Raw genomic sequence first — 12,653 nt, 5'->3', positions numbered from 1 at the left:
GGAAGTCGCAAGGTGCGAGATCCAGGCTGGTGGGAGGATGAGGAACAGTCCATTGAAGTTTAGTGAACTCCTCTTTGGTGCGCAGACATGTGTGAGGCCTTGCGCTGGCATGGAGAAGGAAAAATTTCTGGGATGATGTAGTTCTTTGCCAAAAGAAACTCAATGCCAGCTCTCTGCTTGGAACACACATCCGTTACAGACGTCATTTTGAAGGTAACGTTTAGGGCTTCCACCTATCGGAACTCCCTCAAACTATAAGGTCTGAAGCGTGAATATTCCAAGATCTCTTACACAAAGTGCGCGTTTTTCATCAGAAATTGGTCGAGAAATAAATGTGTTGCATTACTTTTTGAATTCTCCTCTAATTATTGCCTGTACGATTTCTACCACATCTCCAACGCAACTATCAACATCATCTTCTACATTCCCTGTAGTGTCTGAAACAACATCATCTGCAGTTCCACTCTACAAGACAACGGTATGTGCACTTCCCTGAGCATCTGGTCAACGCACTGCGACCTCAGCACAACGTCCGTTATCAGCCAGATGAATAGCGCCCATGTTGCTGCACCCACATTTATTTACTTCGGTATAGCTCACACCTATTCCTGTTTCATCAGAGTCCACAAATTCACTTAATGTTGGAGCTGGTATTTCTACATTACTCACCTTAACTTCAGGAACAACGTTATTTCGTACGTTGCTTGCACACTCAGTAATTTGTTTTACGTCGCCCTCTACAATTTATTTAATCCTCCCACTCAAACGATCGTCCACCCCTCCGTGACGTTATTCCCTTTTCTTCACAAGGCCGACAAGTTCAACTACATTAACAGTAGTCAGCCATCGTGCAGAAACAGGTAACCTACCTACAGACTTGCTTCTCTCCCTTTTTGCTTCCTCCTTCTTCTTTCCCCTCTGCTTTCTCTTCTTCTTTCCTTTCCATACTTCGCATAATTCACATATTCCTCACATCCTGAGGTCGTTTTTGCTCAACCAGTCATCGTACTCTCTCCGAAGCTTCTCTTTATACGCATGGGATTTGCCTCAAGCTATTTTCTTCTTCTCGCCAACGGCCTTGTTGCAATGGTAACGCAGATTCCCGTCAGATCACTGGAGTTAAGCGCTTTCGGGCTTGGCTAGCGTTTAGATAGGAGACCATCCGGTCTGCAGAGCGCTGTTGGCAAGCGGGCTGCACCCAGCCCTTGTGAGGACAATTTAGGAGCTACTTGATTAAAAAATAGTGACTCCGGTCACGAAAACTGACAACGGCCGAGAGAGTGGTGTGCTGACCACATACCTCTCCATATCCGGATCCAGCTGACGCCTATGGGCTGAGCATGACATGGCGGTCGGTCGGCACCGTTGGGTCTTCAAACCCTGTTTGTATTTCCTTCTCCTCAGCGTGAAGTGCTTCTAATCTTCCAGACCACTTTGCATTGTACGCTCGCACTTTATCTACTTTGTCTCTTAACATTCTCAATACCTCCCCTTTTTGCTAGCGCCTGGCAGTATCAGAATCCTGCATCTGTGGTACTGGCAACGATACAGTTACCTCTTTTTAATTACACAAAAAGAAGTGAAAAGAAACACTAAACATACCACTATGCTAACGCTTCTCACTACCTTACACGCTTAAATACTGGGTCATATTTCTTGCTCTCCACAAACCAAAATCAAATTGTGAGATAATTTAATCGTAATACCATCATATTGCTTCTTACTATAACTTAATTACTCTTACCTGAGTGGTTGTTCATAATTAGTCCTAAACACCAAAACAAGGGCGATACTTAGTTTCATCTCTCGAATCAGTACTCACGGTTTATAGCTTATATACCGCGGTAAGATGAGCAGCCATGCCTCTCTTGCTAGTGACACCCATATTCCCCATATCAACCAGGTGGACAATAACACATATTTACGCAAAATGTCGTTATGTCACATACTGAACTTACAAGCACAACCCAACCCCAGGCAAAATCTACTGACTTGCCATGACCTCGCAGTACATGGTGTCTCACTTAACTCTGCCACCTCAGTTATCTCTGAAACAACATTGATGATGATGAGGTCCCATATTCCGAAGAGCGTTGGGAACGATGCGGGAGATCCGCACCGCCGACTAGACAAGGTCCTAGCAGAGGTGGTTCGCCATTGCCTTCCTCCGACCGTAATCACGATTACCGGCGTTGTTGTTCCAGAGATATTTGAGGTGAAAAAGTTAAGTGAGACACCCTGTATACAGGGTGTTACAAAAAGGTACTGCCAAACGTACAGGAAACATTCCTCAAACACATAGGAAGAAAATATGTTTTGTGGACAATGTGTCCGGAAACGCTTACTTTCCATGTTAGAGCTCATTTTATTACTTCTCTTCAAATCACATTAATCATGGAATGAAAACACACAGCAGCAGAACGTACCAGCGTGACTTCAAACACTTTGTTACAGGAAATGTTCAAAATGTCCTCCGTTAGCGAGGATACGTGCACCCACCCTCCGTCGCATGGAATTCCTTATGCGCTGATGCAGCCCTGGAGAATGGCATATTGTATCACAGCCGTCCACAATACGAGCAGAAAGAGTCTCTACTTTTGGTACCGGGGTTGCGTAGACAAGAGCAGCAGAACGTACCAGCGTGACTTCAAACACTTTGTTACAGGAAATGTTCAAAATGTCCTCCGTTAGCGAGGATACGTGCACCCACCCTCCGTCGCATGGAATTCCTTATGCGCTGATGCAGCCCTGGAGAATGGCATATTGTATCACAGCCGTCCACAATACGAGCAGAAAGAGTCTCTACTTTTGGTACCGGGGTTGCGTAGACAAGAGATTTCAAATGCCCCCATAAATGAAAGTCAAGAGGGTGGAGGTCAGGAGAGCGTGGATGCCATGGAACTGGTCCGCCTCTACCAATCCATCGTTCACCGAATCTGTTATTGAGAAGCGTACGAACACTTCAACTGAAATGTGCAGGAGCTCCATCGTGCATGAACCACATGTTGTGTCGTACTTGTAAAGGCACGTGTTCTAGCAGCACATGTAGAGTATCCCGTATGAAATCATGATAACGTGCTCCACTGAGCGTAGGTGGAAGAGCTTGGGGCCCCATCGAGACATCACCAACAATGCCTGCCCAAACGTTCACAGAAAATCTGTGTTGATGACGTGATTGCACATTTGCGTGCTGATTTTCGTCAGCCCACACATGTTGATTGTGAAAATTTACAATTTGATCACGTTGGAATGAAGTCTCATCCGTAAAGAGAACATTTGCACTGAAATGAGGATTGACACATTGTTGGATGAACCATTCGTGGAAGTGTACCCGTGCAGGCCAATCAGCTGCTGATAGTGCCTGCACACGCTGTACGTGGTACGGAAACAACTGGTTCTCCCGTAGCATTCTCCATACAGTGACGTGGTCAGCGTTACCTTGTACAGCAGCAACTTCTCTGACGCTGACATTAGGGTTATCGTCAACTAAACGAAGAATTTTCTCGTCCATTGCAGGTGTCCTCGTCGTTCTAGGTCTTCCCCAGTCGCGAGTCATAGGCTGGAATGTTCCGTGCTCCCTAAGACGCTGATCAATTGCTTCGAACTTCTTCCTGTTGGGACACCTTCGTTCTGAAAATCTGTCTCGATACAAACGTACGGCTATTGCCCCGTGCTAATCCATACATAAAATGAGCATCTGGCAACTCCGCATTTGTAAACATTGCACTGACTGCAAAACCACGTTCGTGATGAACACTGACCTGTTTATACTACGTACTGATGTGCTTGATGCTAGTACTGTAGAGCAATGAGTCGCATGTCAACACAAGCCACGAAGTCAACATTACCTTCCTTCAGTTGGGCCAACTGTTGGTGAATCTAGGAAGTACACTACATACTGACGAAACTAAAATGAGCACTAACATTGAAATTAAGCTTTTCCGGACACATGTCCACATAACATCTTTTCTTTATTTGTGTGTGAGGAATGTTTCCTGAAAGTTTGGCCGTACCTTTTTGTAACACCCTGTATATGCGAGTGTCAAAATGGGTCAAATGGCTCTGAGCACTATGTGACTCAACTGCTGTGGTCATCAGTCCCCTAGAACGTAGAACTACTTAAACCTAACTAACCTAAGGACATCACACACATCCATGCCCGAGGCAGGATTCGAACCTGCGACCGTAGGCGAGTGTCATGTCAAGTCAGCAGATACATACAGGGTGGTCCATTGGTAGTGACCGGGCCAAATATCTCAAGAAATAAACAACAAATGAAAAATCTACAAAAGAACGAAACTCGTCTAGCTTGAAGGGGGAAACCAGATGGCGCTATGGTTGGCCCGCTAGATGGCGCTGTCATAGGTCAAACGGATATCAACTTCGTTTTTTAAATAGGAACCCCTATTTTTATTACATATTCGTGTAGTACGTAAAGAAACATGAATGTTTTAATCGGACCACTTTTTTCGTTTTGCGATAGATGGCGCTGTAATAGTTACAAACGTATAAGTACGTGGTATCACGTAACATTCCGCCAGTGCGGACGGTATTTGCATTACCCGTGTTAAAATGGACCGATTATCAATTGCGGAAAAGGTCGATATCGTGTTGATGTATGGCTATTGTGATCAAAATGCCCAATTGGCGTGTGTTATGTATGCTGCTCGGTATCCTGGACGACACCATCCAAGTGTCCAGACCGTTCGCCGGATAGTTATGTTATTTAAGGAAACAGGAAGTGTTCAGCCACATGTGAAACGTCAATCTCGACCTGCAACAAATGATGATGCCAAAGTAGGTGTTTTAGCTGCTGTCGCGGCTAATCCGCACATCAATAGCAAACAAATTGCGCGAGAATCGGGAATCTCAAAAACGTCGGTGATGAGAATGCTACATCAATATCGATTCCACCCGTACCACATTTCTATGCACCAGGATTTGCATGGCGACGACTTTGAACGTCGTGTACAGTTCTGCCACTGGGCACAAGAGAGATTACGGGACGATGATAGGTTTTTTTGCACGCGTTCTATTTAGCGACGAAGCATGATTCACCAACTGCCGTAACGTACACCGACATAATATGCTCTATTGGGCAACGGAAAATCCACGATGGCTGCGACAAGTGGAACATCAGCGACCTTGGTGGGTTAATGTATGGTACGTCATTATTGGAGGAATGATAATTGGCCCCCATTTTATTGATGGCAATCTAAATGGTGCAATGTATGCTGATTTCCTACGTAATGTTCTACCGATGTTACTACAAGATGTTTCACTGCATGACAGAATGGCGATGCACTTCCAACATGATGGATGTCCGGCACATAGCTAGCGTGCGGTTGAAGTGGTATTGAATAGCATATTCCATGACAGGTGGATTGGTCGTCGAAGCACCATACCATGCCCCGCACGTTCACTGGATCTGACGTCCCCGGATTTCTTTCTGTGGGGAAAGTTGAAGGATATTTGGTATCGCAATCCACCGGCAACGCCTGACAACATGTGTCAGCGCATTGTCAATGCACTTGCGAACATTACGGAAGGCGAACTACTCGCTGTTGAGAGGAATGCCGTTACACGTATTGCCAAATGCAATGAGGTTGACGGGAATCATTTTGAGCATTTATTGCATTATGTGGTATTTACATCAGGCTGTAACAGCATGCGTTCTCAGAAATGAGAAGTTCACAAAGCTACATGTATCACATTGGAACAACCGAAAAAAATGTTCAAACGTACCTACGTTCTGTATTTTAATTTAAAAAACCTACCTGTTACCAACTGTTCGTCTAAAATTGTGAGCCATATGTTTGTGACTATTTAAGCGCTATGTGACAACAAAGCGAAAAAAGTGGTCCAACTAAAACTCTCATATTTATTTACGTACGACACGAAAATGTAATAAAAATGGGACTCCTATTTAAAAAAAAACGTAGTTGATATCCATTTGACCTATGGCAGCGCCATCTAGCGGGCCAACCATAGCGCCATCTGGTTTCCCCCTTCAAGCTAGACGAGTTTCGTTCTTTGTAGTTATTCCGGTTGACGCTTATTTCGTGTGATATTTGGCCCGGTCACGATCAGAGGACCACCCTGTATATATAGAAGTCGGTACTTACCCAATCATTTTTGGACGTAGCTGCACTCTGCAATAGTTATCTATTTCACACACGAATGAGTGGGTGGACGAGATGGAGCAGTACGACCGAGAGAAATTCTTTGTTTAGCTGTAAATACACATAACATCGTCCGGATAGTTAGATGATGCAGCCACTTCAGACGCTGCATTGTTTTTTTTTTTCTTTATCAGATGACGAAGTTCAGCGCTCCCGGTTGTGTTTCTCGCATCCCATTGAGTGGATTGGGCATGCCTCCCCTTACGCAGAGGACCTTGATGAGCCCTGTACCGTTTCGCGTCAATCAGTGATGTCACGAAATGGTGTGAAACAACGTTTCCAACCTGAGGAGAGGAATGAAATCTTGTACCTTTGTCTACGCCGTCTGCTGGTATTTTGAGAGAGGAAGGTGAGGTGTAAATTCTTTTCTGGTTCTACTTTCATGCTTTACATGAGTTAAATGATGCAAGCGTATACGTTATTTATCCTAAATGTTTATGCGGTCTATTACGGCTAGCTGCGTTACGACATTTTATTTATGATTCCCAAGCTGGTGTTGTGTGTTAGCAAGAAGTGTTATTTGATGTGTTTTGTCTCCCTGGATATTCTGTATTGTTTTTCAATTTTGCGCCGGTAAGTTGAAGTTATACTAGCATGGTCATGCTGTATAGGGACGGTATTACGTTGACGGACTTTGAAACACTGGATGGCGGTCGGGATATACGGTGTCGTTTTTACGATCTCTTAGTTTTTCTTTATGCTCCATCTTGCTGTACTACTTCCTCCGTCAGAACTCGCGAAAAATTTTGCTGAAGGGAGATTTCAAGTGCGTCTTACGTTCTGTGAATCATATGCCCAGTTATAACTATTGTCGGGTACTAAGTTACATGGCAGCGTCGTTGAATCTACAGAATTATTAGATCTGCAGACATCCCACGTATTTTACAGCTACTTCTAGTAGTCGACTGGATCGTTTTCGTTTGTCTGCTTCTCTATGTAGCCAACATTTTTCAACTGCAGCTATTTCTACCAGTTTCACTGACCACTGGTGTTTCAGTGGTGCTAAACCTCGTCTCACAGTGGGTATATGTTTCTCGCCCTATTTCGAAGCTAAATAGTTTACATCTGGCGGACCCTTCCCCGGATGATATCATCGCTGCCGTGAAGAGGCGGGTAAGCATGTTATCGTCCCTCCACTACGGAATAGTGGTTTTGCCATTGCCACACCACCGCTTCTCACTGCAATCATGCGTTTTAGCGCTGGTAAAGCAACTTAAATGATGAGGGCTCGGGAATTTTATTACCCAGTCCTTCGTGGTCATTATGATAGTGCTCGAGATGTTCCTTTGACAGTTGTGGAAGTTCACTGCGTGAAGGCGAAACTCCTGCAACTCAAAAGACTACAATTAGATAGTTTTCGTTTGCGTTCCCAGCCGCATTAGATTCTCCAGGATCTACATGTGAATGTCGTGTGGCTAGGGCCTCCCGTCGTGTAGACAGTTCGCCAGGTGCAAGTCTTTCGATTTGACGCCACTTCGAATTGCACGTCGATGGGGATTCTGTGATGATGATGAGGGCAACACAACACCCAGCCGGGAATCTAACCCGGGTCCTTAGGATTGACACTCTGTCGCGCTGACCACTCAACTACTGGGGGCGCATATTCTACAGGATGAGTAAGCGTCTCTGTATCATCTAATTCGTATTCTAACGCTATCTCAAAGGACGTGTTCAGCACCATTCGTTCCAGATGGACTTGACTTGGGCCGGCCCTTGTGGCCGAGCGGTTCTAGGCGCTATAATCTGGAACCGCGCGGCCGCTACGGACGCAGGTTCGAATCCTGCCTCGGGCATGGATGTGTGTTATCTCCTTAGGTTAGTTAGGTTTAAGTAGTTCTAAGTTCTAGGGTACTGATGACCTCAGAAGTTAAGTCCCATAGTGCTCAAAGCCATTTGAACCATTTTTGGACTTGACTTGTCGTTCGAACTTGATACATTGCATGAATTTTCCCGGTATTTTTCCGATCTTTACGCTGAAGTGGCGTCTGATTGTTCACCGTCCACTGATCGTACTTCCCTCTCTGATAGTTCTGTTACGCCAGCTCCCCCTGAGGAGATTTAGGCATCTTTTCGCCGTTATAAGGTATCTGACATTGTGGTTCGCTCTCCCTCTCGCAAATCGCAAGGGCCCAAAGAATTTTATGTTCAGTTTTGGCTTCTGGTAAGAAATACAACAATATATATGGTGAATGAAGTGGTGCATGGGGTATATGTGGTGTCACCGTCAGACACCACACTTGCTAGGTGGTAGGCTTTAAATCGGCCGCGGTCCGGTAGTATACGTCGGACCCTCGTGTCGCCACTATCAATGATTGTAGACCGAGCGCCGCCACACGGCAGGCCTAGAGAGACTTCCTAGCAATCGCTCCAGTTGTACAGCCGACTTTGCTAGTGATGGTTCACTCACTTCTACGCTCTCATTTGCCGAGACGATAGTTAGCATAGCCTTCAGCTACATTATTTGCTACGACCTAGCAAGGCGCTTGTATCCGTACTATTGATATTGTGAATCATGTACCATAAAGAGTGACGTTCTTCATTAATTGATTAAAGTTAAGTATTCCACCAGCTACGTCCGTTTTTCTCAATTCTAATTCCCTTGTCATGTTCCAGACCTCACGTCAGCCTGCGTAAGCTAAAACGCGTGCATTTCGGCCTCCTTTAGTTATAAGAATTGCCTCTCCTGCCAACCACAACATTGGCGACGAGGATGGGATTCGAACCCACGCGTGCACAGCACATTGGATTCCATCCTGCCGCTTACAGAATTCAAGGTAACGAGAGGGAGCCTTTTTTATTGTCCTCAGTAGGCGTGAATACGTACAGTGTGATAGTCAAATTATTTCCCCGACGCGACGTAGCAACTCTGTCCTACGAAGAAATTTTGTCTGCATTAGATGCATATTTCAAAGAATCAGTCAATGTAGTTGCCAAACGGTATGCCTTCTTTCGTACAAAACGTACTGCAGGTCAGACTAATCGGGAGTGGGTTGCAACCTTGCAAGGCCTTACTAGGGATTGTGCTTTTGAGTGTCAATGTGGACTCCCTTCTTCAGATACTATGGTACGTGATGCAATTGCACAGAACGTTTCTGATGTTCGTATAAGGGAACAGATTTTGAAACTAGTAAATCCCTCCCTTCAACAAGTGATGGACATATTGGATCGGCAGGACACACTTGATTTTGCTCAGGAATCATTTGAAACTTGGCCAGCAGTGTGTCAGGTTAACCGGCCCGCCGAGCGAGCTGCACGGAGCAGTAAACAGGAGCAGTAAACAGCCCTCGCGCCCGGCCGCGCCGCTGCCGCCAGGTTCTCAGCAACGTGTGCCGCACCGACAAGCAAATGCAGTGATCAAATCATGCCCGCGGTGTGTTACTAAACATTCGCGTGAGAATTGCCCGTCACGCCAAGGTATTTGCTTTTATTGTAATAAAAAAAGGACATGTTCAGAGTGTTTGCCTGAAAAAGCTCAGATCGGAAGCGCAAAACCGTTCCAGGCCCTTTGCTTCGGGGCCGGAATCGGAATCGAACCAAGGATACTCAGGCTCGCGAAACTTCGCCCATGGAAATTCATGTAGTTTATTCCACTCCGCCCAGTGCCAGTCTCTCAAACAGTGACTGTGTTCGTCCTAGAAATAGTGTGCGTCGACATCGTCGGAACTCGCGTCAAGTCGCAAGTGATTGTGTACCAGTGTCAGTTCACGTTGCACGAGACAGTCGCTCTTGTCGTCAGCAGGACAATAAACTTTTTGTAGACTTGGACATTACCATTCCAGCTCGATACCGGAGCTGCAGTTCACTGATCAATCAGGACACTCACAAACTGCTGGGCACACCTCCGTTGCGTGCCGCAAATGTTAAGTAGTTATTCAGGTCAACGTATCCCTGTGTTAGGACAGTGCAGCCTTCTTGCAACATACAAAGGGAAAACAAAACTTGTGTCACTTTACGTCCTTCGTTCTTCTTCTGCAGTGAACTTGTTTGGTTTCGATTTATTTCAGTTGTTTAACTTGTCTATAGTAAATAAGGTCCTATCAGTGAACCAGACTGTGCCTTCAGACGGTGTTTCTCGTCTATGTGAAGAATTTTCAGACATTTTTGCACCGGGCCTCGGCTGCGCTAAGAACTATAAAACACATTTGGAACTGAAAGTAAACGCGCAACCGAAATTTTTCAGAGCGCGCAATGTTCCCCACGCATTACGTGATAACGTCGCAAAAACGATACACGATTTGGAATCGCAAGGTGTAATTGAACGTATGCAGGCTTCTCTCTGGGCATCACCCTTAGTAATTTTGCCAAAACCTTCCGGAAAATTGAGACTTTGTGTGGACTTCAAGGCAACAGTGATTGCAACTTTTCCTTTACCCCGCCCAGAAGATCTTTTTGACAAACTGTGCCAGGGTAAATATTTTTCGAAGTTGGATCTCGCAGATGCGTACTTGCAAATACCGGTGGACAAAGAATCCCAGCGCGTTTTGGTGGTTAACACGCATCTTGGTTTGTATCGATTCAAACGACTGCCATTCGGGTGTGCATCCGCCCCTGCATTGTTTCAGCAATATCTGCAAACTGTTTGTGCATTGGTCCCTACTGCAGACAATTATCTGGACGATATTGTGATCTCCGGAAAGACGGAAGAAGAACATTTGGCCAATCTCAGAATATTATTTCAGGTCTTGCGACAAAATGGTCTTCACTTGAGGAAGGACAAATGTGTGTTTTTTTCTCGGGACTTGCCATACGTGGGACATGTACTCAATGCCCAAGGCATACATCCCAGTCCCAGGCACCTTCGTGCCATACGAGACTTGCCGTCGCCGCAGAATTTGAAGCAGCTACAGAGTGTGCTGGGAAAAATCAGTTATTATCACCGTTATATACGACACGTCTCTTCCATTTCAGCTCCGCTTCGTCGCTTACGCCGTAAAGGCGTTCCGTTCGTCTGGGCGACGGAATGCGAACGCGCCTTTCGTCAGTTGAAATCGGCGTTGCTTTCCAATACTTGCCTTACGCCATTCGATCCCCAGAAGCCCCTTTTGCTGATGGTGGATGCATCGGATTTCGGGATCGGTGCTGTGCTTGCGCACAAAGATGGATCGCATGATCGCCCTATTGCCTTTGCGTCCAAATTGCTTTCGTCTGGGCAAAGAAATTATTCACAGATCGAGAAAGAAGCATTGGCTCTCGTATTTGGTGTTACAAAGTTTCATGATTTCTTGTATGGTCGTCACTTTACCATAATCACAGACCACAAACCTTTGACATCGATTTTTCATCCGACAAAGCCTGTACCTCCACGTACAGCGCAGAAATTCATTCGCTGGTATATTTTCCTCTCGCAGTACCGCTACGATATCTTGTATCGGCCCACTGCTAATCACGGAAACGCCGATGCGTTGTCCCGCTTGCCTGTTGCTGAGGATAGGGCATTCGATTCCTCCGAACTTGATGGCATGTCCATTGATGCGGAAACCGATGACATGGTCGAATCGTTTCCGATTGATTTTCGTCGTGTAGCTACAGCCACAGCTGCCGACCCTGTCCTTGCTCCCGTTCTGCGTTTTGTTGCTACGCAATGGCCCTTGTCAAAGTTACGGATCGGGGACCCGTTGGTTCGCCGATTTTTTGCTCACAAGGAGAGACATTTTGTGCGACATGGTGTTTTGCTGTTGCGTTCTGATAATGATCAGTCCAGGGTCGTGGTACCACGTTCGTTACAGTCCTCTGTCTTACAGCTTCCCCACGGAGAACATTGGGGTATAGTGAGAACGAAACAACTTGCTCGTCAGCACTGTACTTGGTTCGGAATCGATGCCGCGATTACGAATATGTGCTCTTCTTGCATGGTGTGTACCGAACAATAATCAGCACCACAGCGGAAATCCTTTGCATGGCCAAAAGCCACTTCCCCTTGGCAACGCTTACACATAGATTTTGCTGGTCCATTCTGGAATGCTCGATGGTTGGTTGTGGTAGATTCGTTCAGTAATTTTCCTTTTGTTGTCCGGATGTCTTCCACGACGTCATCTGCCACCATCCAAGCGTTATCTGCTATCTTTTGCACTGAAGGTCTTCCACAGACTATTGTTTCCGACAATGGCCCACAATTCATGTCCGCAGAATTTCAGTCATTCTGCAAGGCCAATGATATTCAACATCTGACGTCCGCGCCGTTTTCGCCACAGTCAAACAGTGCCGCTGAACGATTGGTCCGAACTTTCAAGTCACAGATGTTGAAGTTGAAAGAGTCGCATTCTCGGGAGGACGCATTATTGCTCTTTTTGTCCTCGTATCGCTCTCAGCCTCGAGATGGTCGATCTCCGGCTGAGTTGCTCCACGGTTGCCCTTATCGAACCTTGAAGTCTTTGCTGCATCCGCCACATCAAGTTCCTGTGCAGCGGCAGCCACCTGCTTTTGCTCCAGGAGACGTTGTCTACTATCGCCACTATCGAGGTTCACGGCGTT

Source organism: Schistocerca gregaria, chromosome 4, assembly GCF_023897955.1.
Source record: "Schistocerca gregaria isolate iqSchGreg1 chromosome 4, iqSchGreg1.2, whole genome shotgun sequence".
NCBI lineage: Eukaryota > Metazoa > Arthropoda > Insecta > Orthoptera > Acrididae > Schistocerca > Schistocerca gregaria.
This window is presented reverse-complemented; position numbering follows the sequence as displayed.